This window comes from Natator depressus, chromosome 6, assembly GCF_965152275.1.
Source record: "Natator depressus isolate rNatDep1 chromosome 6, rNatDep2.hap1, whole genome shotgun sequence".
Classification (NCBI taxonomy): domain Eukaryota; kingdom Metazoa; phylum Chordata; order Testudines; family Cheloniidae; genus Natator; species Natator depressus.
In genome coordinates this window covers 22,989,855-23,017,389 of record NC_134239.1, presented here as the reverse complement: position 1 = coordinate 23,017,389, position 27,535 = coordinate 22,989,855, and the positions used below count along the sequence as shown (strand labels likewise).

Genomic DNA, 27,535 nt, shown 5'->3' with positions numbered 1-27,535 from the left:
AGTGGCAAGTATTAATTTTTTTAATCCTTGCAGGCCTCCGCACTCGAAGTGCCAAAGTGGGGAATCAGCCTTGACACCCTATTTGGGGCACTGTGTTATGTATTCAATGGTTTGGATGTTCTCACCTCAGTCGCCCAAAGGGGAATCTTTGATTTTCCACTTGTGCATCAAGTAGATGTATCTTCCATAGTTTGTTTGGATACAGTTCAACACGGTCCAAAGTCTGCATGGCAGGTTGAAACCAAGAGGGTGGCTTGTTGGGTGTGTAATAATGTGCTTGTTTGGAGCAATAGATGAGGTCTGGACACTTTGCCATTCCCTGGCCAGATACAGAGACATGAGTTGGTCACATGTGGTCCAGAGTAGTTTCTGCGATTCCAGGTGTTGCTGGGGTATGTTATCCATAACCTGCCAGATGGGAAGTTCTGGGTAGTCTTCACAACGTTTAAGTTCTGTGTTGTGGCTATATGCCGGCGGATATATGGAGGTTCAATGTTTGCTAATGCAGAAAGCCATGGCAGAGGTGATACTTTTAACGTATGGGGTACTGAGGCACTGTAAGGCTACGTGACTTTATCAAGGTCACATAGGAAGTATGTGGACAGAGCAGGGAATTGAAAATGGGTCTTCTGAGTGCTAGGCTAGGACTCTAACCACTGGATGCATGCAGTCCAGTTTGTACTTGTGTGGAGCATTTAGAAGACTTTCTACCAGAACTGCAGAGTAGAGGAGGTCAACCATGGAAGAATGACCAGTGCACTACATTAGGGGTAAGACCAAATGAAGTGGGGCAGCTGAGATAGCAATGCCTGCTGTCTACTTTAGCACTGCACAAGTGCAGATTGATGCTCTAGTGAGCCTTGCTCAGAACAAGTGCAATCCCAATGAAGCTGTGAATGCCTCTGCATGGAAGCGATCTATTGTGGGTACTGGGGCAGTCAGGCTTGGGTCCGCTGAGAACTAAAGGCCCACACCTTCAACCAAGGAGGAGGGACCATTAAACTAAGACCACAAAAGAATTTGTGGGGCAATAAATGAGAAAAACAGAAATGGAATGAACTCATAGGTTAAGAATCAGGGAACCTGAAGGGGACAGAGCAGAGAACTCCCTCCCGCCCGCCCCCCCCACAGCACCCACTGCTCTCAAAGTCATCTAAGGAATATGTGAAAACTGCCCAGAAGAACTCTCCCCGGCTGAATGGTGGGGAGTGAGTTTGGGTGGTGTGTTACAGAGCTGCTAGGGGGGTGCAAAGGTGAAATGCTGTAATGTAGACAAGGCTTCGATGTTCGCCTCCCACAAAGCCACACTTTGTCCCAAGTTAGTTTTGATGGAGATACCTTTGGTGACACAGCAGAGTCTCCCAATCCTGCAACAATCCTGGTGCATCTAAGGGCCAAAGGGGGAAGGGATTTTGAAAACAGTCTCAGAAGAGAGATTTAAGATCAAAGATGAATGTGGGGGATTGATGTTGCAATCAACATGAGAAATCATACAGGTCGATGTCAAAAAAACAGCCGTGGGATTTTAGTTTGCTGGGAGTGAAAACCATGGGCTGGTTTACAGTGCTAATCCCTGACCTTTCAGGCTATTTGCAAACAAAAACACTCAGAATCTAATCTGAATCCTCTTTAAAATAGTGCTGGGCAGCTAAATGTTATGGGCCAGATCCTCAGACTGTGTAAACTGTTGTTAACAGAAGAGCGGCCCTACTGGGTCAGACCAATGGTCCATCCAGCCCAGTATCCTGTCTACCGATACTGGCCAGTGCTAGTTGCCCCAGAGGGAGTGAACTTAACAGGTAATGATCTAGTGATCTCTCTCCTGCCATCCATCTCCACCCTCTGACAAACAGAGGCTAGGGACACCATTCCTTACCATCCTGGCTAATAGCCATTAATGGACTTAACCTCCACGAATTTATCCAGTTCTCTTTTAAACCCTGTTTTCGTCCTAGCCTTCACAGCCTCCTCAGGCAACGAGTTCCACAGGTTGACTGCGTGCTGAATGAGGAAGAACTTCCTTTTATTTGTTTTAAACCTACTACCCATTAACTTCATTTGGTGGCCCCTAGTTCTTAAATTATGGGAACAAGTAAATAACTTTTCCTTATTCACTTTCTCCACACCACTCATGATTTGATACACCTCTATCATATCCCCCCTTAGTCTCCTCTTTTCCAAGCTGAAAAGTCCTAGCCTCTTTCATCTCTCCTCATATGGGACCCGTTCCAAACCCCTGATCATTTTAGTTGCCCTTCTCTGAACCTTTTCTAATGCCAATATATCTTTTTTGAGATGCGGGGACCACATCTGTACGCAGTATTCAAGATGTGGGCATACCATGGATTTATATGAGGGCAATAAGATATTCTCCGTCTTATTCTCTATCCCTTTTTTAATGATTCCTAACATCCTGTTTGCTTTTTTGACTGCCGCTCCACACTGCGTGGAAATCTTCAGAGAACTATCCATGATGACTCCAAGATCTTTCTCCTGATTAGCTGTAGCTAAATTAGCCCCCATCATATTGTATGTATAGTTGGGGTTATTTTTTCCAATGTGCATTACTTTACATTTATCCACATTAAACTTAATTTGCCATTTTGTTGTCCAACCACTTAGTTTTGTGAGATCTTTTTGAAGTTCTTCACAGTCTGCTTTGGTCTTAACTATCTTGAGCAGTTTAGTATCATCTGCAAACTTTGCCACCTCACTGTTTACCCCTTTCTCCAGATCATTTTTATGAATAAGTTGAATAGAATTGGTGTTGCTCCACTGAAGCCTCTGGAGTGACACTGATTAAAATCAGCTGAGGAACTGGCCACATAAAAAAGTCAGGAAGCCTCTGTCCCAGGTGATGTGGTCTATCAGTTAACAGAGGATCCTTCTCGCTCTTACCGTTGGCCTCTCGTCCTGGGGCGCACCTGGCCTAAGCTCATAATCTACACTGAAGTCTGCTTATAAAGTGAATTCTCTATAGGCAAAGGCTACAGTCTGTGAGATTAATGGGGAGAAACAAAAGGAAACATCCATGACAAGATTCTGTTGTCTCCTGAAAAGGCAGAGTGAACTCTCGGATTCTGTACATAGCAGAGGATCTCTGAAGAGTGTTTTATCAGTCACATAGACTGAGCCTCCTTTTTAACTTCCTGTGAATAAAGTAATTACTTATGTTCAATACAAAATCAAAGGAAATGCAAGTGCCCAGCTAGCTGACTCCAAGCACTGCACACTGTACGGACCCCTATATTCCACCATTCCTATTTTTCAAGTGATCTCTATATTCCAGCTCGCAAAAGAAAAGGAACCAGCAGTATCCAAAGAGCTCAGAAATCCCAGTTAAGCTGATTGGGAAGAACAGCACTGATGCAACGTGCAGCCATAGCCTTGATCAGTATTCCTAATACTTCAAATATACGGCTTAGCTGTGTGTGGCATTTGGAACTAGCCTTCAAGCTGAGTAGTTGTGTTTTCTTTGACTTTGAGCCGCTGTTTTAATTATTTTTAATTAAAGTAATCACTTTTGCTCAATGCTGCCTTTGTGACAGGTACAGCACCATCATCTGCCATGTAATCTGCAAGCTCACTCGCTTGCAAGGGCTATCTTCTGCTATTTCCCAAATCAGATATTATTTATGTATTCACAATAACAACGACGGCTAGGAAGACATGCTGCGTCCGTGCTCATATGTCAAATCCTTTCAACTGAAGTTTCTTGGCTTTTTAACAGTGCTACTTGTTCATTTTCCCATTCTCATCTGTTGTATTATATTTACATAAGGGAAGCTCAACAGCAGTCTGAACACAGATTGTTCTCTTCTCTTGCCCCGACCCAACAAGGACAATCCAGGCTCGGCACCCAAATCTCACTGAAATTCAATGGGATTTGAGCATTTGAAAATTCCATCCCACGTCGGTGGGGTTCTCAGGTTCTCCTTAAAACAAATGCTTATACACAAGACTCATTCCAGGGCTCCACCACCACCACTCTCCCCATATGTGCCCAACATATAGAGACACACCATAGATGCATTGAGCTCTCCAGATTGGAATGACATGCAGGCATCTCATTTCATGGATAAGAGGAGCACTGTTGCAAATACTTATTACACCCTACTTTAAAAAGGTATTCAAACTCCACGATCAGGTGAACATGTTCTGTTGAATTATTGATGAGGGAAAGCAGAAGATTCTCAGCAAAGTCATGAAAAGATTGTACTGAGATTGGAAGGGGAAAATGTTTTCTTCATAGTATTTTTAGCTCGGATTTTCAAAAGGGCCTAACAGAGTGAATTAGGCACCCAACCTGCATTGAAGCACCTAGCACCCTTAGACGCCTTTGACTATCCCAGGCATCAATTTCAAAAGCATTAATAGAACCACTACAGATGCAAAAGGCCTATCAAAGCATCTAATCTGCCCACCTGCTAGGGCTGGTCTGTTACCCTATACTATATTCTAGAGTGCTTGGTCCAGTCCACTTTCAAAGCATCTAAAGGAATCATCTCTCATTACAGGGCTCTGATCCCAGCTCTCCCCACCAATGTTTTCTTCTTCTTCATGATTCAAATGAAATGCATCTCTATGCAAAGGATAAATGGCACGACTCAAGGTGAAAGATATACCTGATGCTGGATTTTGCTAGTAAGAGAAGGATCAAATACGCACACATTGAATTGGCCTCAATTTAAAGTGTGGGTATGGTAAGAAGACAATGCTGCTTGAACATTCCAGGCATCATGCTGAGCTTCCAGTGCTTACATTCAGGAAAAAACAAATATAGCCCCTGGGTTTGAGACTGGTAAACTGAACAATTTCTCATGTAGAAAATCAAATTGATGGAGCATAAATGTGGAATAACCAAGAGGTGGTTTTCACAAAGACGCTTTCTGCGTCACGCTGCCTCACCCAAAAGGATTCCAAGTGCAGAAACTTACCGGGGCTGGTAGTTTTGCTGATGCCACACACGATGGACAACGATGAAACCTTGATCTCCCACAGCAATAATGGCCTTTCAGTACTGCCACTGTAAAACAAACAAACATACATACATATCAGTAAACTAAACAGATGATGACTCAGGAGACACTTCACGAATGCAGGAAGTGCAAGAGAGGTGATTTCTTTTCAATCCAGTCACTTTTAAAAACCTAACACCAGTGCGTAATCTGTAATGAAAGACGTGCTGGGGTTCGAACAGTTTCTTTACTTTCATGACTGATGCCGCAAGCCCTGAGGTGTTGGGGCAATGTACTGCCAAACCTAGTGGTGCTAGGACTGAGCCCTGGCACAAATTAAATAATGCCTAACACCTTACCCCATAGCTCCCAACCCCTCATCTTTGCTCCTATCCACATATTTAAAACCTCAGTAAAAGCTTGGTACCAAAATAAATTACTGAAAGCAAAATTCATACTATAAAAATCACCCTAGAGTGACCAGATGGAGAGGAGGACCTCGCTGGTTGATTTCCCCTCATTATCAGACAAGGGAAGACCTTCTTGTCTAAGCAAATTTGTACATAAAATAAGAAAATATGCTGTGGAAATGTGATGGTGGGAGGAGTGGGGGAGCGGCAGCAACTCCAGCCATATCTCAGACCCCAGAATTACAGAAGTAGTAACTGAGGTTTGCCATCCTTCCAAGATACAAGCTGCTATTGGTCCCAGTGAATGATACATAGGAAACCCAGCAAGAGGAACCCAAGTGTGCAAATATGCCCCATGTAGAGGATGATCATGGCCAGAAACAGTAACAATTTGAAGTTTTTCTAAGACCAGTTATCTGAGTTGCTCAAAGGGTTTTATAAACCTCAATGGATTAAACATGTGAAGTGGGGAAAAAGTTCTACTGTGATCAGTTCATCCCTTAGCAAAATACAGACATCTTCTGTATGGAACATGACAGCTACTGTACAGCAACTCTGCACCACAGTTTAAAGAAGAAAGGACGTCTCTCTCCTGGCAAAAATCACATACATAACTCACCAGCAATGCAGTTCTGCCTATGGCAGCAACAATGGAAGCTGTAGTGTAGACAGGACTCACAAACAGTACCCAAGCTCTGCTTCCTACACTACAGCTTCCATCATTGCTACCACAGGTGGTGAATACTTTGTTGCCAGCATAGATGTGGCCCTAGCAAAGAAGAAGTGTGCTGTATCCATATGGCAATGCAAAGGGTTTTTAGTTAAGCACAATCCAATCATCCTAGCAGTACTTTGGCCAGATCATCAGAGTTAACATGACGACTCCTAGGAAAGCACTACAGCATCTTCACTCACCACCAGCGGTCACAACCTTGGTTTAACATCACATTTGAAAGATGGTTGGTTTGCATCACGGTTCAGGGTAACTGCACCTTTATTTCCCCTCAGGGATCAGCCAGGGCACCTACACTCAGGCTTCCAGATCGCAGCTGTCGCTGCTCCTCGATGGAGACCTGCTCCCTCTCCCTTTTGACTGCAGTATTTCCAAGCTGCACAGGTCCTTGACTACGCTGTGTTCTCCCCAGCAGAGACAGGCTGCCCAAACAGAACCTGCTTGTTTTGTCCTTAGAGATGGCTAACAGCTGTAACTGCTACAGTTATAACGGTACCACAGCACTTCCTATGCAGGCCTACTTTATTGTTAGGGTAAAAAGCATTAGAGAGAAAACATTAAAAACAATAAAAGAACATACCCGCATGCTAATAAGATTAGCAATGTTAACTCCCAATGTTAATATGGATTCCATCAGGAACAGTCCTTCAAACCCCACCCAAGGGGGTTACCAGTTCATCATAGTTTCAGCTGAGAAGAAGCACCCAGCCCTTCCAACCCTACCCAGTTGTCCTGTCCATTTTCTGGACCAGGAAGAAGGCTCTGAGACAATTTAAAACCAGACTATTTATCCAAAAACCCTTTCTTTGTCCAATGGTTCCCAGAGACTCCAGTTTGAAGTAATATATGCAGACCTCTCCAGGGGGATGGCTTCAAAAGACTGATAACAGAGGAAGTACATAAGTGTCCCCCTTCCCTAGCAGAAAAGGTACACACAATGCCACAACAACACACACACAATTGTGTTTTAATACGATGTACCCAAAAGGTATTAACCTTAACTTGATACGGTTTAACTGAATTCAGCGAACTTTACCTTAATTCCATAAGGTTTGTTCAGGACATGGTTAGTCTGTCACCACCACTCAGATTGGTTTACCATACTTTAACTCACATTTATAGCTAGTGGCTCCAGGTGCTGAATGCCAATAATTTCCAGATGGGCCCCAAATCCAGCAAAAAGGAAATCAGGCAAAACAACGGAGATCCTTGCTATGTGAAGGAATGTTTCTGTCTGACATTTCACTGGCACATAAAGCTACCTGGCCCAGAGGAGAATCAGTAATACTTTCCGTAGAGGTTGCTTTATTTTTAAACTGAGAATTAATGAAGTTGACACCAAGTGTTTCTTGAGAAGATATAGCTGTCTGACGGTTTTTAGAAGTCTTTAAAAGAAAAAAAACCCCTACAATGACAAATACAAGGAGCAGCAGCACCTTTTAAGGCAGAAGGAAGCTGAAAACCAAGCCCTAGTTTTTAGGCATGCCTGAGTCATAACAGAGAGCCCTTCACTAAAAACAAATTCACTGGCTGGGAAAGAATGAGTTAGGCGCCTGTGTGATAAGGACGAGAAAGGATCCCTCTTTTCTCAACATTTTAGACAGCTGGAGTAAGTCAGCTGATGTGGGTTTTGTCCCTTTGGATTAACATGGATATGACTGGATACGCGGCTTCAAGGCTCAGCACTGAAGTCTGTAGCTCTGATTTTTCGGGGGTGCGGAGACAGGGAGTGGAGGTGTTTGGCTGGGAGAGTAAGAGAGAGGAGCAGTCAGTGAAACAAGTGGGGCTAAATAATGGCTTCAGAGAGCTGTCTATTCTTCCTCTTGACCAGAAACACATTGGAAACACATTTCCCAAGGCAAGGGCAGTGTCACAGGAATCATGGATGAAGTGATTTCTGATTTCCTCTCCCTTGCTTTTATTTATTTATTAAAAAAACAAACAGACGATACAGGACTGCCATCATCTGCCCCCATGCCCTGAATGGTGGCAAACCTATGACCGATCTCTCAGGGAATCAGCTCTCACACACATTGGGCCTAAATCTCCCATCATACAGGTGTAACACCACTGAAGTTCATATAGTAAACTTCTCAGGAAACCTGAGGTTTTTTCCTGGCTATGGAAATAATCTGCTGTGAGATCTTGGATAAGACCCTTCCCCTCCCTATGCCTCTGATTCCCCTCCCACCCTTTGTCTGTCTACCCTCTTAAGACTGTAAGCTCTTTGGGGGAGGGACTGTCTCTTACCATGTGTTTGTACAGTTGGCTAACATAATAGGGACTCTATGTGCTATTTTAATGCTTCTACTAATAGTAATAAGAACAAATTACACAATGCCTCAGATTAATACTACAGGGTTTCTCTCATAACTCATTAATACCATATATCTTACTTTACAGACCAGAGATGTGTTTTATTTTATTATTTTCCAGTGATTCTGGTCTGTTTTCAATGTTTCCTGTTCTTCCTCTGGCGGGCCCTGCAGATACAGTCGCACTCAAGTGCACTCCAGTTGCTCTAACGGAAAATCTCTGACAATTTCTAACTCTTTAACAGATTCTTCTGGCTCAGTTCACAGTTATTTAGCCTATTCACTGACATGATCTGGAGTGGAGGAATTGCATCCTGGAGTGACATAGAAAATTGAGCACTGGCACCTTAATTCAAAATGGCAGATTACAGACATGTCACTGACAGACCAGTTCTCTAGAACCAGGACACCTTGAACTAAAAAGACAGGTAGCGGGAATCCCTTTTTCCCCCTCTTCTTCCAAAATCTTGGTTGTCAGAACCTGCATTTTGTTTCTCTATGCCCTGGTCTACAGTAGGACTTTAGGTCGAATTTAGCAGCATTAAATCGATGTAAACCTGCACCCGTCCACACGATGAAGCCCTTTATTTCGACTTAAAGGGCTCTTAAAATCGATTTCCTTACTCCACCCCTGACAAGTGGATTAGCGCTTAAATCGGCCTTGCCGGGTCGAATTTGGGGTACTGTGGATGCAATTCGACGGTATTGGCCTCCAGGAGCTATCCCAGAGTGCTCCATTTTGACCGCTCTGGACAGCACTCTCAACTCAGATGCACTGGCCAGGTAGACAGGAAAAGAACCGCGAACTTTTGAATCTCATTTCCTGTTTGGCCAGCGTGGCAAGCTGCAGGTGACCATGCAGAGCTCATCAGCAGAGGTGACCATGATGGAGTCTCAGAATCGCAAAAGAGCTCCAGCATGGACCGAACGGGAGGTACGGGATCTGATCGCTGTATGGGGAGAGGAATCCGTGCTATCAGAACTCTGTTCCAGTTTTCGAAATGCCAAAACCTTTGTCAAGATCTCCCAGGGCATGAAGGACAGAGGCCATAACAGGGACCCGAAGCAGTGCCGCGTGAAACTGAAGGAGCTGAGGCAAGCCTACCAGAAAACCAGAGAGGCGAACGGCCGCTCCAGGTCAGAGCCCCAAACATGCCGCTTCTATGATGAGCTGCATGCCATTTTAGGGGGTTCAGCCACCACTACCCCAGCCGTGTTGTTTGACTCCTTCAATGGAGATGGAGGCAATACGGAAGCAGGTTTTGGGGACGAAGAAGATGATGATGAGGAGGAGGTTGTAGATAGCTCACAGCAAGCAAGCGGAGAAACCGGTTTTCCCGACAGCCAGGAACTGTTTCTCACCCTGGACCTAGAGCCAATACCCCCTGAACCCACCCAAGGCTGCCTCCTGGACCCAGCAGGCGGAGAAGGGACCTCCGGTGAGCGTACCTTTTAAAATACTATACATGGTTTAAAAGCAAGCATGTGAAAGGATTACTTTGCCCTGGCATTCGCGGCTCTCCTGGATATACTCCCAAAGCCTTTGCAAAAGGTTTCTGGGGAGGGCAGACTTATTGCGTCCTTCATGGTAGGACACTATACCACTCCAGGCCAGTAACACGTACTCGGGAATCATTGTACAACAAAGCATTGCAGTGTATGTTTGCTGGCGTTCAAGCAACATCCGTTCGTGTGTTATCCTCAGGAGAGTGAGATATAATCCATGGTCACCTGGTTGAAATAGGGTGCTTTTCTTCAGGGGACACTCAGAGGAGCCCATTCCTGCTGGGCTGTTTGCCTGCGGCTGAACAGAAATGTTCCCCGCTGTTAGCCACAGGGAGGGGGGAGGGTTGAGGGGGTAGCCGCGCGGTGGGGGGAGGCAAAATGCGACCTTGTAACGACAGCACATGTGCTATGTATGTAATGTTAACAGCAAGGTTTACCCTGAAAGAGTGTAGCCAGTGTTTTATAAAATGTGTCTTTTTAAATACCGCTGTCCCTTTTCTTTTCTCCACCAGCTGCATGTGTTTCAATGATCACAGGATCTTCTCCTTCCCAGAGGCTAGTGAAGATTAGAAAGAAAAAAAAACGCACTCGAGATGAAATGTTCTCCAAGCTCATGCTGTCCTCCCACACTGACAGAGCACAGACGAATGCGTGGAGGCAAATAATGTCAGACTGCAGGAAAGCACAAAATGACCAGGAGGAGAGGTGGCGGGCTGAAGAGAGTAAGTGGCGGGCTGAAGAGAGTAAGTGGCGGGCTGAAGAGAGGGCTGAAGCTCGAATGTGGCGACAGCGTGATGAGAGGAGGCAGGATTCAATGCTGAGGCTGCTGGAGGACCAAACCAGTATGCTCCAGTGTATGGTTGAGCTGCAGCAAAGGCAGCTGGAGCACAGACTGCCACTACAGCCCCTGTGTAACCAACCGCCCTCCTCCCCAAGTTCCATAGCCTCCACACCCAGACGCCCAAGAACGCGGTGGGGTGGCCACCGGCCAACCAGCCACTCCACCCCAGAGGATTGCCCCAAAAAAAGAAGGCTGTCATTCAATAAATTTTAAAGTTGTAAACTTTTAAAGTGCTGTGTGGCATTTTCCTTCCCTCCTCCACCACCCCTCCTGGGCTACCTTGGTAGTCATCCCCCTATTTGTGTGATGAATGAATAAAGAATGCATGAATGTGAAGCAACAATGACTTTATTGCCTCTGCAAGAGGTGATCAAAGGGAGGAGGGGAGGGTGGTTAGCTTACAAGGAAGTAGAGTGAACCAAGGGGCGGGGGGTTTCATCAAGGAGAAACAAACAGAACTTTCACACCGTAGCCTGGCCAGTCATGAAACTGGTTTTCAAAGCCTCTCTGATGCGTACCGCACCCTCCTGTGCTCTTCTAACCGCCCTGGCGTCTGGCTGCGCATAACCAGCAGCCAGGCGATTTGCCTCAACCTCCCACCCCGCCATAAACGTCTCCCCCTTACTCTCACAGATATTGTGGAGCACACAGCAAGCAGTAATAACAGTGGGAATATTGGTTTCGCTGAGGTCTAAGCGAGTCAGTAAACTGCGCCAGCGCGCCTTTAAACGTCCAAATGCACATTCTACCACCATTCTGCACTTGCTCAGCCTGTAGTTGAACAGCTCCTGACTGCTGTCCAGGCTGCCTGTGTACGGCTTCATGAGCCATGGCATTAAGGGGTAGGCTGGGTCCCCAAGGATACATATAGGCATTTCAACATCACCAACAGTTATTTTCTGGTCTGGGAATAAAGTCCCTTCTTGAAGCTTTTGAAACAGACCAGAGTTCCTGAAGATGCGAGCGTCATGTACCTTTCCCGGCCATCCCACGCTGATGTTGGTGAAATGTCCCTTGTGATCCACCAGAGCTTGCAGCACTATTGAAAAGTACCCCTTGCGGTTTATGTACTCGCCGGCTTGGTGCTCCGGTGCCAAGATAGGGATATGGGTTCCGTCTATGGCCCCACCACAGTTAGGGAATCCCATTGCAGCAAAGCCATCCACTATGACCTGCACATTTCCCAAGGTCACTACCCTTGATATCAGCAGATCTTTGATTGCGTGGGCTACTTGCATCACAGCAGCCCCAACAGTAGATTTGCCCACTCCAAATTGATTCCCAACTGACCGGTAGCTGTCTGGCGTTGCAAGCTTCCACAGGGCTATCGCCACTCGTTTCTCAACTGTGAGGGCTGCTCTCATCTTGGTATTCATGCGCTTCAGGGCAGGGGAAAGCAAGTCACAAAGTTCCATGAAAGTGCCCTTACGCATGCGAAAGTTTCGCAGCCACAGGGAATCGTCCCAGACCTGCAACACTATGCGGTCCCACCAGTCTGTGCTTGTTTCCCGAGCCCAGAATCGGCGTTCCACAGCATGAACCTGCCCCATTAGCACCATTATGCATGCATTGGCAGGGCCCATGCTTTCAGAGAAATCTGTGTCCATGTCCTGATCACTCACGTGACCGCGCTGACGTCGCCTCCTCGCCCGGTAGCGCTTTGCCAGGTTCTGGTGCTGCATATACTGCTGGATAATGCGTGTGGTGTTTAATGTGCTCCTAATTGCCAAAGTGAGCTGAGCGGACTCCATGCTTGCCTTGGTATGGCGTCCGCACAGAAAAAAGGCGCGGAATGATTGTCTGCCGTTGCTCTGACGGAGGGAGGGGCGACTGACAACACGGCTTACAGGGTTGGCTTCAGGAGGCTAAAATCCATAAAGGGGGTGGCTTTACATCAAGGAGTAGTTCAGGCAGGACTTCACGGAGGGTTCCAATAAGAAATGGTGCACCTAAGTTATTGTTCTTATTGGAACAAGGAGGTTAGCCTGGCCTCTGATTGATACATGGCTAGATCTACCTCGCAGCACCTTCTCTGTGAGTGACTGCAGTGTGACCTAGAGGAATGAGTCCCCTAGACAGGGCAGGAGGCAAATGAGTACAAAACAAATCTGGTCTATTTCTTGTTTTGATCCACTCCATCTATCTTTTACATCTTTGGCTGGCAGCAGACGGTGCAGAAGGACTGCAAGCCATCCACATCTCATGGCTGCTCGGCAGAAGATGGCACAGTACGACTGCTAGCCATCCTCATCTCTTGCCTGCCTGGCAGAAGATGGCACAGTACGATTGCTAGCCATCGTCATCTCTTGCCTGCCCGGCAGAAGATGGTACAATACGATTGCTAGCCATCGTCATCTCTTGCCTGCCCGGCAGAAGATGGTACAATACGACTGCTAGCAATCCGTATTGCCTGCCTGCTCACCATTAGACGGTTCAATACGACTGACTGCAGGACTAAAGAGAATGACCTGGTCAAGTCACCAAAAATTTAGTCCCTGCGCCCATGTCTGCCCAGGCGCTCCCAGCTGACGTGGCCAGGAGCACCTCGGACATGACGAGGACGGCTACCAGTCATACTGCACCGTCTGCTGCCAGAAGGCAATGGGTTGCTGCTACTGTGTAGCAATGCCGTACCGCGTCTGCCAGCACCCAGGAGACATACGGTGACGGTTACCTGAGCGGGCTCCATGCTTGCAGTGGTATGGCGTCCGCACAGGTAACTCAGGAAAAAAGGCGCGAAACAATTGTCTGCCCTTGCCTTCACGGAGGGAGGGAGGGAACGGGGGCCGGACAATATGTACCCAGAACCACCCGCGACAATGTTTTAGCCCAATCAGAGTGCTCCATTGGGCTGCTCTGGACAGCACTCTCAACTCAGATGCACGATTGTTTGCCGTTGCTCTGACGCAGGGAGGGGCGACTGAGGACACGGCTTACAGGGTTGACTTCACGGAGGGTTCCAGTAAGAAATGGTGCACCTAAGTTATTGTTCTTATTGGAACAAGGAGGTTAGCCTGGCCTCTGATTGATACATGGCTAGATCTACCTCGCTGCACCTTCTCTGTGCGTGACTGCAGTGTGACCTAGAGGAATGAGTCCCCTAGACAGGGGAGAAGGCAAATGAGTACAAAACAAATCTGGTCTATTTCTTGTTTTGATCCACTCCATCTATCTTTTACATCTTTGGCTAGCAGCAGACGGTGCAGAAGGACTGCATGCCATCCACATCTCATGGCTGCTCGGCAGAAGACGGTGCAATAGGACTGCTAGCAATCCATATTGCCTGCCTGCTCACCATAAGACGGTTCAATAGGACTGACTGCCGGACTAAAAAAAATGACCTGGTCAAGTCACTAAAAATTTAGTCCCTGCGCCCATGTCTGCCCAGGCGCTCCTGATCGACCTCACACAGGCGACCAGGAGTACCTCAGACATGACGAGGACGGCTACCAGTCGTATTGTACCGTCTGCTGCCACAAGGCAATGGGTTGCTGCTACTGTGTAGCAATGCCGTGCCGCGTCTGCCAGCACCCAGGAGACATACGGTGACGGTTACCTGAGCGGGCTCCATGCTTGCGGTGGTATGGCGTCCGCACAGGTAACTCAGGAAAAAAGGCGCGAAACAATTGTCTGCCCTTGCTTTCACGGAGGGAGGGAGGGAAGGGGGGGACTCACGATATGTACCCAGAACCACCCGCGACAATGTTTCAGCCCCATCAGGCATTGGGATCTCAACCCAGAATTCCAATGGGCAGCGGAGACTGCGGGAACTGTGGGATAGCTACCCACAGTGCAACGCTCCAGAAGTCGACTCTAGCCTCGGTACTGTGGAAGCACTCCGCCGAGTTAATGCACTTAATGCACTTCTGTGGGGACACACAGACTCGAATATATAAAACCGATTTCTAAAAAACCGACTTCTATAAATTCGACCTTATTCCGTAGTGTAGACATACCCTATGACTGGGGTAAGGAATCTGGTTTCCACCTGCAACACAGCTTACATTTCCCAGCATCGTTTGTTGCTGCTTGCTGGAATGTTTAAAAGCTGGGGATTACGAAAACAGAGGCACAGAATCATAGAAATATAGGACTGGAAGAGACTGTGAGAAGTCAGAATCCTGTCCCCTGCGCTGTAGCAGAGCCACACTTACACCATCCCTGACAGGTGTTTGTCCAGCCTGTTCTTAAACACCTCAATGACGGGGATTCCACAACCTCCCTTGGAAGCCTATTCCAGAGCTCAACAACCTTATAGTTAGAAAGCTTTTCCTAACATCTAACCTCTCAATCTCCCCTGCTGCAGATTCAGCTGACTACTTCTGGTCTTATCTTCAGTGTGTATGGAAAAAAATTGATAACCATCTTCTCTGTTAAACCATTTAACATATTTGAAGACTTAGCAGTTCTCCACTCAGTCCTCTTTTCTCAAGACTAAACAGGCCCAGGTTTTTTCAATCTTTCCTCATAGGTCACTTTTCCTAAATCTTTTATCATTTTTGTTGCTCTCCTCTGGACTCACTCCAATTTGTCCACATCTTTTCTAAGATGTGGCACCCAGAATTGGACACAGTACTCCAGTGCCAAGTAGAGCCGGACAATTACCTCTCGTGTCTTACATATGACACTCCTCTTAATAAACCCCAGCATGATATTAGCCTTTTTTTTGCAGCTGTGTCACACTGATGACTCACATTCAGTGTGTGATACACTATAACCCTCAGATCCTTTCCAGTACTACCACCTAGCCAATTATTCCCCATTTAATAGCTGTGCATTTGACTTTTCCTTCCTGAGTGAAGTACTTTGCACTGGTCCGCACTGAATAATGTGCGCTGCTGTTGTGCTAGATTTCCACAAACACAACTCTGGCAATGCATCCTAATCTTGACCAGAAAATAACCCCAGCCACCCTGCGATTACAGTTCTGGGCCTCTCAGGAAAATATGTAGTAAGTTGCACCGAACTGTGTGGAGACTTTCTGATGCAGAAATACATTCCTGAGTGGGATGAGATCACCTAATACATTTAGCTGTGTGACCCTGGCAGGAGGGGAAAGGCTGGAGTGCTAACCTACTGCTTCACTGAGCATCTCTTGGCAGAAGCCATCGTAAAGCAATGTTTCTTCCCAGGATCTGACATACACTCATGGTTTGACATTTACCAGACTTCTATTAGCCAGAAGACAAGGTCTACTAGCAGAGGCCATTTTAAAAGGCCCCACTCCTCCCATGAAAGCTGGTGAGTGGCATTATTAAGTCCTATCTGTGTGCATGCACACAGAGTGATGGTCTTGGAAGGTAGGCAGGTGGCTACCTCTCACCCCCAGATCAGACACAACTGCCTTAACTAGTTGCAAGTGACGTGGTTCAGTTTGCCTCCCACTTTCCCGCCATCACAGTCATGTTTGTAACTCTGCGCCTGACATACTGCCTGAACAGGTCTTTATTAGCACATTTGGACAAATCCGGTCATCTCACCTCTTGGGCCTCCATAGGGGATTCAGTATCCAGAGATACACAAAAAGAGGCACGTGGGAAAGTCCAGTCTGGGACATCCTGCTGAACGTGGAGCTCAGAGGAAAATAAAAGCAGATTTGTGAGCAGGATTTTTTTTTAAAGGGAAATAATAAAAAAAAAATCAATGTAGTTTGTTGGTAAAGGGACATTTTACTTGTTCCCTGTATATTTTTTCAAGTGAGAATTCAATTGGTTCCAGACTGCTTATTTCAAATTATTTTCCTTCAATTCACGTAGAATGCTACAAAATATTACCTTGCCCTAATAGAAGGTTAAGACATGCAACGCTTCACTGCCTGACAAACCTGTCCCATCAACAGGTGCTATAGAACTGGCATCATAATAGACAAGCTATCTCCCATTGACATCTGCTTCAGCACTTGAAGTATCCTCTTGGGTTCTCCCATCTTCAGCACTGATGCTCCCTCATCTTTCACCTCTTCCAACACTTCCTGAATTCTCTGCCTTTCACATCCCATCCTCACCTGTGGAAACGGCCGAATTCCATCAACATCTGCCTCAACAGTATCTCCAGAGGACACCGGGCTGTTCTTGAACTTCAGACTTCATGACTAAGAACCCCAGAATCATCTGCTATATACATGGGTACCGCTGTTAGTAACTGGAGTAGTGGGTTTGAGCTTTCATGGAGCTAGTGTAAGAGCAGCTGAAGGCTCAGTTATTAATTTGCATTGAGTAACCAGCTGCACTGTACGTCCATTCTGCAACTCACAGTGGGAAAAGTGGGGCCCAGTCCAATGACCCTGGAAGTCAATTGAAGGACTTCCATGGATTTCAGTGAGTGGTGGATCAAGCCCTTGGTGAACAGTAGATCTAGTAAGGCTCCAGCCGTTCATAACTACATCCCCAATAACATGACAAACACTGGCTCACTTAGCTATTAGCTCACTGGGACGCTATATTCTTGTGCAAAATCCACAAAACTGCAAATGAAAGTGACTATGGTTACTGAACAACGTTCTTCTCCTAGTCTTGCTTCACCACACTACAGTGACAGAACCATCTGAATGGACTAGTGCTGCTGTTTATTCAAAAGCAGTTGACCCGGAACAGAGAGTGATAGACTTGGCAAATTATGAGATATCTAATCTGTTCTATATAGGTTTTATAGCACCCTTACCACCGTAGTATCAGAGTGCCTTCCAGCAGTCCACTAAGCAACATGACTAACATTTATCATGTGTTGTTTGTTCTCCCATCATTCCTCAGAGGGAGAAGTGTGTACACTGGAGTGTCTTGTTTTAGTAAGGTATGTTTTTTGAAAATATACACACCGCTCTGTGTTTATGTTAAAAAAGGCAGGTCAAAGCAAAGCACCTTGCACTTGAAGTGGACGGTGGTGAGGTTTGTGATAGCCCTGAGTTCCTGGGGGTGTTCATTCCAGTGTCTTGGACCAGCCCCAGAGAAAGCTCTGTCTCCCACACAAAAGAGTTTTACCTTTATTGTAGAAGGCTCCAGTGCACCAGAGGAGCATGAGATGTTGACCACAATCTTCAGCCTGGAGCTTTTGTCAATCTTTTAGCGACCCAGGCCATGGTATGCCTTAAAGATAAGGACTGAGACCTTGAACTTAATTTGAAATTCTACCGGAAGCCAGTGTAAAGGAGAGGTTTGATGAGCTTGCAGTAGCCTGTGTTTTGTGAGGAGATGCACTGCAGAGTTCAGTACTAGTAGGAGTTTTCTAAGAGCTGAAGGCTTCATACCCAAGTATAGTGCAATGCTGTAGTCCAGCCAAGAGATGACGAAGGCATGATTAACCAAGGCCATGTCATCATCCGCCAGGATGGGATGGAGTCTCGTAGTGACGGGAGATGATGGAACACATTACTCAGGGATGCTGCTTTGTGAAAGCTTAGCATCCACAAGGAATTCAAGAGTACCACTAAACTATGGACAGAACTGAATTGTGGGTGTGTACCTTCAACCAAAGGAGACTGCACCATGGCGGCAAATTCTTCAAAACACTTTCCTCTACTCACCAATATCACCTTCATCTTGTTCAGGTTCAGCTTCAGCCAGCTGCTGTTTATCCATCAGCCTATCTTGTTCAAGCACAGGGCCATCTTGGTGGTAGCGGTATGGTCATATGTGGACAAGGATAAGTAGAGCTCTGTCATCTGCATATTGATGGCACTTTGAGTCCATGTTGTCTGACAAGTTCATCTCATGGCTACATGTAGATGTTGCAAACGACTGGAGAAATAATTGATCGTCAGGGGAATCCACAAGTTAGTAGTCTAGTGGTTAAGGTGCAGTTTCCCACTACTATTCATTGGAAGAGTTCCCTCCAGGAAGAATTCAAACCATTTTAGCACAGTACCATGGACCCCTGCCACTTCACTCAAGTGAGACAGCAGTACCTCATGGTCAACAATCTTAAATGTCTGCACAGACAGTCTATACTCTATCCATTGACAGGAGAAGATCATCCATCAGTGCCACCAAAGCGGCTTCAGTTCCATGTACTAAGCTGAATCTAGATTGTGCCAGTTCTACAATATTAACTTCAATTAGATGAGCACGTAGTTGGCCTTTGGCTAGCTTGCTTCTCTCTGAATTTGCTCAGGAACGGGAGGTTTGACACAGGGTGGTAGTTGGCTAGTTCTGATGTACCCGGAGTAGTTTTCTTCAGTGTGAAGGAGGAAGTGAAGATTCCTTCTCTGAATGACGCATTGACTGTTTCAGTCAGGAGTGGCACCAGTTGTCCAGGACTCTCTTTCAAAAGCCAGGAAGGGCCTAGGTCAGATTTGCAAGCCTTGCATGAAGACTCCTTTTGGGTGTTCAGAACTCCTTGATGAGTGAACTTACAGAACTCTGTGAATGCAGGTGGGCTATTAGTTGATGGGTGGGTGGGTAGGTATAGGCAGATCAGATCTAGGTCATTTGAGAAGGCCTCCCGAACATGTGTGATTTTCTCAGCAAATTGAGACAACAGTTCTTTGCAGTGGTTGGTGCTCGGTTCTAAAGCAGACTGTAGGCACTTGGAATTGAAAGTATTTTAATCACCCTGGATAGCTCCTTGGGATAGAATTTGGCAATTTCAATGGAGGCTGATAGGAAGGTTCTCTTGGTCTGCAATACAGCCTCAGCATAGGCTTTGAGGCATTTGTTATGTTTCATCCTGTCTGTATGAGCCTTTGTTTTTCACCATGGGTGCTCGAGTTTCCACCCCCTTCTCCTCATCCAGAGAAGAATGTCAGAAAACCATGGAGAACAGTGTGGGCAAAGGGAGGAAGGATCCATTTGGGGGCCAGGGATTGTTAAGTGACCTTAACAATCACGGCAAGCTGCTCTAGATCATTTTTAGAAGTGTCTAAACATTTTTAGCTATTTCTCTCTCCTCCTGCCCTGTACAGTTAGATTCATAGCATTAAGCGAGCCTGGCCTTACTGGGTGAGGAATACGAAAAACAACACCAATACAAATGGTCTGTCTCGAACACATGGCATAAACAAAACTGTACAGTGTGATGTGGGATAATGGTTATGTTGGCATTTGTTTGAGATGATGACCAGCACAACTCACTCATAACTTTCACACTCATGATTCATACGGCCATTCCAAAGTCAGGTCAATACGTGGAAATAAGTCACAAATTTTAACAATGAAGGTAATTAACCACTGACAGATTACCAATGAATGAGGTAAGAAAGTATTATTATCCCTATATTACTAATGGGGAACTGAGGCAGAGAGAGACTGATTTGCCCAAGGTCACACAGGAAGTCTGGGGACAGAGCAGGGGACTGATCCCAGGTCTCCCAAATCTCAGGCTAGCTTTCTAACCACCGACCATTCTTATTCTCAGCTAGTTCAACCACAAATGGCTGGGCTCAGTGCAGGAACTGCTGTGTGATATTCTATGGCAGCAAATCAGAGTAGATAATCAGAGTGGCCCTTTCTGGCCTTAAAAAAAAATCATCGTATTTATGTTTACTTTTCTGGTTTGCCAGAAGCTTTGCCAAGTTTTCCAGACTTTCCATGTTAATCTAGGCTGATTTTTGGCTTCAGGTAGAAAGCAGGAGAAACTGAAAATGTAACTCAGGCCTCCTATACCCAACTGAATGGCAGCTGGAAAGTTCTGCACATCACACACGGGGTACACATGGGTGTCCCAGGAATCGTTCATCACCCCAAGGAAAATAAATTTACGCTTGCAAGCCGAGAACCGCCTCCCACTTGTGTCTTTAATTGACATTTCCCTGTCTATGCCTTGCGAGCATTGGGGCTCATGAAACAAGGAGATTGACAGCTAGAGCCTACAAGAGAAGTGTGTAGGCAGCTGCTCTCTCATTCCATTACAATAAAGTACCAGGCTCTTATTAGATACCACAGAGCAGCCAGCTCTGCTGCACATTACCCCGGACAAAAGTAGGTTAGGTGCAATCCACATGCAGCCAGGAACATGTACAATTTGGGGCGCTGATGGAGGGAGAGAGGGAAAGCAGCCCACCTTCACCACAGTGACTTCCAGTCCCACAATCATAGCCACCTTGTTTCCTTGTGTCATTCAACATGCTAACTAGGCAATCACACACAGCACTTAGGCAGCTGGTTAATGACTTTGGGCTTGTCTACACCGGCAAGTTTCTGCGCAGTAAAGCAGCTTTTTGCGCCCATTTCTGCCAAGCCACTCTGTGCGCAGAAACTCCTCAGTTGCAGCACTGCAAAAAAACCACCTCGGCAAGAGCCGTAAAGCTATTTGCGCAGAGGCTCCAGCGCTCTATTGCCAGTGTAGACACTTGATTGCTTTCTGTGCTGTAACTGGCCTCCGGCGCTGTCCCATAATGCCTCAAGTGGCCGCTCTGCTCATTGTTTTCAACTCATGCGCCCTGGAGACATGCGCCCCTCCCCTTGCAAAGCACCGTTTTCTGACAGCAGTTTGGTGCTGTGCTGATCTGCTCCGGGACACAAAGCAAACCATTAATGTGGAATGCTCCTGCTGTTGAACACAGAGGCAAGTGTGAGTGAGTGAGCTGTGCAGAGCGCCCAGGGAGGGAGATGGGGGCTGATGTCGGGGTTTCCCCTGCCGCCTGGCTCAGGACTGGTTGCTTCCTGCTGCTGTCTGAACTTACAAGACAGCATGCTGACACACTCTGTCCCCCAAAACACATTGTCTCTCTCCCTACCTCATACACACACACACACACACACACTCTTCTCCTCTCCCCCCACCCCGCTCCTCCCACTTCAGTTGAAAAGCAGCCAGCAATGTAGTAGGATGCCCATGGAACAATGGGATTGGGAAACCAGCATCATGTGACGCTGTGTCTGTCCCATGACACATTGCCAACCCTTCCCAAAGCACCCTGCGGCCAGTTGCACAGTGGGATAGCTACCGCAATGCACTGCTGTCTTTGCTGTTGCAAGAGCTGCTAATGTGGATGTGCTCCAGCATAACAAGGAGCAGAGTGTGGACACGCAACAGCAGTTTAATTCCAGCATTTTAATAAAAGCGGTGTAACTTGTGGTGCAGAAACTTGCCAGGGTAGACATATATTTAAGTATTTAACTTCCCAGTATTAGGACAGGCCACATTTTTACCCTTATAGACCCCTTTTCACCTTACACTGAGACTAGAACATAAGAATGGCCACACTGGGTCAGACCAAAGGTCCATCCAGCCCAGTATCCTGTCTGCCAACAGTGGCCAATGCCAGGTGCCCCAGAGGGAGTGAACTTAACAGGTAATGATCAAGTGATCTCTCTCCTGCCATTCATCTCCACCCTCTGACAAACAGAGGCTAGGGACACCATTCCTTACCCATCCTGGCTAATAGCCATTAATGAACTTAACCTCCATGAATTTATCCAGTTCTCTTTTAAACCCTGTTATAGTCCTAGCCTTCACAACCTCCTCAGGCAAGGAGTTCCACAGGTTGACTGTGTGCTGAGTGAAGAAGAACTTCCTTTTATTTGCTTTAAACCTGCTGCCCATTAATTTCATTTGGTGGCCCCTAGTTCTTAAATTATGGGAACAAGTAAATAACTTTTCCTTATTCACTTTCTCCACACCACTCATGATTTGATACACCTCTATCATATCCCCCCTTAGTCTCCTCTTTTCCAAGCTGAAAAGTCCTAGCCTCTTTCATCTCTCCTCATATGGGACCCATTCCAAACCCCTGATCATTTTAGTTGCCTTTTCTGAACCTTTTCTATGCCAATATATCTTTTTTGAGATGCGGGGACCACATCTGTACGCAGTATTCAAGATGTGAGCGTGCCATGGATTTATATGAGGGCAATAAGATATTCTCCACCTTATTCTCTATCCCTTTTTTTAATGATTCCTAACATCCCGTTTGCTTTTTTGACTGCCGCTGCACACTGCGTGGAAGTCTTCAGAGAACTATCCATGATGACTCCAAGATCTTTCTCCTGATTAGCTGTAGCTAAATTAGCCCCCATCATATTGTATGTATAGTTGGGGTTATTTTTTCCAATGTGCATTACTTTACATTTATCCACATTAAACTTAATTTGCCATTTTGTTGCCCAATCACTTAGTTTTGTGAGATCTTTTTGAAGTTCTTCACAGTCTGCTTTGGTCTTAACTATCCTGAGCAGTTTAGTATCATCTGCAAACTTTGCCACCTCACTGTTTACCCCTTTCTCCAGATCATTTTTATGAATAAGTTGAACAGGATTGGTCCTAGGACTGAGCCTTGGGGAACACCACTAGTTACCCCTCTCCATTCTGAAAATTTACCATTTATGCCTACCCTTTGTTCCCTGTCTTTTAACCAGTTCTCAATCCATGAAAGGATCTTCCCCCTTATCCCATAACAACTTAATTTACGTAAGAGCCTTTGGTGAGGGACCTTGTCAAAGGCTTTCTGGAAATCGAAGTACACTATGTCCACTGGATCCCCCTTGTCAACGTTTGTTGATCCCCTCAAAGAGCTCTAATAGATTAGTAAGACATGATCTCCCTTTACACAAACCATGTTGACTACTGCCCTTAGTGGCTACCACCCTTAGGGCATCCACACCAGCAAAAGCCAGATGCAACAGTGGTGAACTGCACTGCGACATTTTTGCCAGAGCACACACCCCTCAAGACGTGGCAAGGATATACTCATTCTATCCCTGCCCCTTCCTGTAATCAGGCCAGCGCTGAGGCAGCATCTCCCAATTTAAGGCAGCTTTGGGAGTCCTGCTTCTCACCAAAACCAGCCAGCGGAAGCAGCCACAGTAACAGCAAAAAGGAGGTCCTTTCACTCCAGAACTGAGATACTTCCATGATGCTCCCCTGCTCGGAGAGTAAATGGGCCTGAACATGGACCCCTGCATGACAGCACAATGAGCTATCACACACCAGCACAGCAGACATCTATTTGTAATAACACGGAGCCTTATGAAATTCTCTTTCCTGACCAGAATCACCATAAGATGCTGCAGTTCTGGCAAGCATTGTAAGATGAACAGTGCGACTGACATGGATCTGCTATGTCATAATCTAAGAATACTGCTATGTAATAATGGCATAAATACCGTAATGTAATTACTGAAAATACTGCTGTGAAACAATGGTACGGATTCTGCATGCAACCTGGTCAGTGAGGTAAAGTTACTGTATAACTAAAGTGGGCATTAGAATTTCCTGGATGAGTGTCTTGATCTCACTTAACAGGAACCCCTTGGAAGAACAAGCAGGAAAGCAACACAAGCTCCCTAGATAAGCAACCTCCAGCACACATTTGAAGAACAATGGGGAAAGAGCTATTAGTTCCCAAGATCTTTTATCCTGTCTCCAAGGAAGATACAAACCTTGTTTTGCCAGGCAACAGTTAAACCCCTCTTAGGACAAGTAGAGGTAGGAGGGTTGATTGCCAGGCGCTGTCTAGAGGACAGACTGACACCAAGAGGGACTACACAAGGAGTCTGAAGGGAATGGCAAGCCTTATGGAGGTGCAGGCATGCATATAGGCTGTTTCATTGCTTTAAAGTCAGTTTTCTCCTACATGCTTTTGTTCTAAACAAATAAGACTTTGCTGTTTGATTGCTACTTAACACTGTCATTGCTCCCAAAGAGAACAGACTTGCAGGTAATTACAGGTAATAACCTGTTGAGGTAATTACAGTTGATATACAGGGGGAACTGCAAGCCAGGGTACAGTCTGAGTAGGAGAATCATGTGTTTCATCCCAAGACAGCGCAAGGCCCAAGAACTGAAGGGGGGGTGCACTCAGAGACCCGGAGGGGTCAGCGGTGCAGTTAACCTGGTAACCGTAGCAACGGTACAATGTAAAAAACTTACCTATGAGACCTGCACTGGGGCTATAACATGGAACTACTCATGAATAAGAATTAGGGACAGATTATCAGAAGTGCTGAAAACACACACAACTCCCACTAAAATCAATGACAGATACGGGCACTCAGCACCTCTAAAAACCAAGCTCTAAAGGTCTCCTACAGCAGTCGGACTTGGTTCTTTTTTTCCTAGAGCCAATGAAATTTTGACAGACAGGATAATGATGATACTTTTCCTCAGGGCCTGACCCAAAGCCCACTGAAGTCAATCAGCATCTTCCCATTGACTTAAATGAGCATCAGGTCAGGCCTTAAGGGTCAAAAAGTAGATTCCTGCCTGAGCGGATACATTTTCATGGTGATTTTGCAGCTTTTTTCTTCTTTTTTTTTTTAAACACACACAGAGTGCTGAGGCTCTCACTAAACAATCTGATTTATTCACAAGCTCCTACTGTAGCCCTGTGAGAAACTAATACTCACCTCCCTGTTACCTCTTCACTGGGCAAAAGCAGTATTGCCACCATTACCTCTGCGGTGCCTTCAGAGCTGAGTGGCCAGAGAGCGGCAGCTGTTGATTGGGTGCCCAGCTCTGAAGGCAGCGCCCCGCCAGCAACAGCACAGAAGTAAGGGTGGCAATACCATGCCATGCCACCCTTGCTACTGCCTTCAGAGCTGGGCAGCCGGAGAGTGGTGGCTGCGGACTGAGGGCCCAGCGCTGCAGGCAGCAGGGTGGAAGTATGGGTGGCAATACCATAGCATGCCACCCTCAGAGCCACTGCCAGCAGCAGTGCAAAAGTGCCTTCAGAGCTGGGCTCTGAGCCAGCAGCCACCACTCTCCAGCTGACCAGCTCTGAAGGCAGAATTGCTGAAGGCAGCAGTCAGAAGTAAGGGTGGCAGTACCGCAACCCCCCTACAATAACCTTGTGACCACCCCACAACTCCTTTTTCGGTCAGGACCCCTACAACTACAACAGCATGAAATTTCAGATTTAAATAGCTGAAATCATGAAATTTACAATTTTTTTAAATCCTATGACCGTGAAATTGACCAAAATGGACCCTGAATTTGGTAGGGCCCTAGCTATGGCAAAAAGGATCCCCTTCTAGGGGGTCATAACTGAAAGAAGGCGATGACAATAGTACTTGTCACTGATGATGACAGAGTCACATACCAAGGTAGAGCGGCTGCTCTCTCAAAACAATCTAAATAAAAAGTGTTTCATTTCCCTGTTTGCCTTTCATCTGGGGGTAGGGGGAGAGTGGAGGAAGATGTGGGGTGGGGGGTTGATCAGAGCCCTTTAGAATCACACAGATGCTGACTAAGGAAACGAGGCACTGCCAGAGGAGGTTAAACGGGAAGGATAAGGGTCACTCACAGGTCTGCTGGTATTGTAATAGTTCCATGTTTCTTGCTAACTCCTGGACACTGGTGTGGTTCCAACAACACAGCTATCCCACCCCAGACACTTTCCTTTCCCTCTCTATTTTATCTTCAGTCTGCCTCACTCTCTATTCCGAAACAGCTCCCCAGTTTGAGCCTTCTTGATAACTAACTTTGTCCAGCTAGCGTTGTGCTGTCCTGCAAACACTTCCCAGGCAGCTTGGTCTAATGCCAGCTTTCGAAAACCTGCACACGCAGCTCGAATGAAAATAAAATGCCTTTGTGCTTTACAGGGATGGGGGGAGCTGCTAAAATGACTGTATAAGCATGTAAAAGCGGCAAAGAGTCCTGTGGCACCTTATAGACTAACAGACGTATTGGAGCATAAGCTTTCGTGGGAGAACACCCACTTCGTCGGATGCATGTCATGTATAAGCATGAACTCTGATCACCCAGCATACCTCAGTTTCTGCTGCATAGGAGACAAGAGAAAAAGCGTGGGAATCAGTACAGTGATCAAGTGCTCGATTCAAGAACACACACCTGCTCGAGACAGCACTTAAGTACCTGCATAAATATTGTCCTGAGTTAGTGCCTTCATGCATAACAAGAATAGAGCATTTTTATGATTATAAAAGAGCAGTCAAAGGAACATGCTTCTGTATCCCATAGCGCCGAACTGTGGTATCAACACAACTTCTCCTTTGAGTTTACCTAGAATCCAAGTATTGTCGCTGCTGTGTGAAAATATCTATCTATACAGTGCCATAAGTCCACATAGCACTGTGCCGTGGCTGATCTGAGGCTAAACTCTTAACAGGGCTCTGCCACAAAGAGTTTACACTCTAAAAAGTGTTAAGCCAGCAATGCATTTAAGCATATGCTTAAAACTTTTAAGCATCTGAGAAGTGATGTTGGACTACCAATATGCTTAAAAGTTAAGCATGTGCTTAAGTGCTTTGCTGGATCTCGGCTTTAAGGCATAAGCAAATTGAAAACAATAGGATATGACAGAACAGAATAGAGTGTGAATGCTATAATTGGACTCTTCACGTGTGGCGGATTGTACAGATCAAGACTCACAGTTGGTAGGAAGCAGGAGCAGAATATCTACCACAGGAAGTCAGACAAAGACTGGGATCTGGCTGAAGGAAATTAGTCCCTCAGGAGAGGCTGTAAAGAGTGAACTACTAAGAGTCACTCTCTCAGGTTGAGCAGAGCAGGAAACCAGACTTACGAAACCACCTTGTGACTCCTAAATTATGGGTTGTTTCTCGTGCATCTGACCTGTCACACCAGGACATTCCCAACAGTGTTATTCAGAGGTTAATTCATCTCACTAGTCTGCAGTGAGTGTTAGTGGCTGAGACTCAGAAGTCCATATCCACTCAACTCAGTTCCTGCCTAACAGCTCATCATTGGTCCATGTGGCTCTTCCTGCACCTTATTTCTTTAATACAAGAAAGGTGACCTCCAGCAACTGTCACCTGTCCCCACCCAGATTCATTTCACATGATTAAATGGTTAAGATGCTGTGGGTGCCCAAAATTACATCAAAGTTCCTGATACGGCACTGGGTTCTCCCTCAACAG

At 46.1% G+C, this 27,535-nt stretch overlaps 1 protein-coding gene across 7 annotated transcripts in view; it reads right to left on the bottom strand.

The window, feature by feature from the left end:
- Window positions 1–27,535, bottom strand: part of TSPAN4 (tetraspanin 4) — a 652,187-nt gene that overhangs the window by 519,138 nt on the left and 105,514 nt on the right. For all 7 annotated transcript variants that reach the window (XM_074954795.1, XM_074954794.1, XM_074954797.1 and 4 more), the window contains exon 2: window positions 4,938–5,026. The gene's annotated coding sequence lies outside the window, so the exon portion shown is untranslated. The remainder of the gene's footprint in view (window positions 1–4,937; window positions 5,027–27,535) is intronic.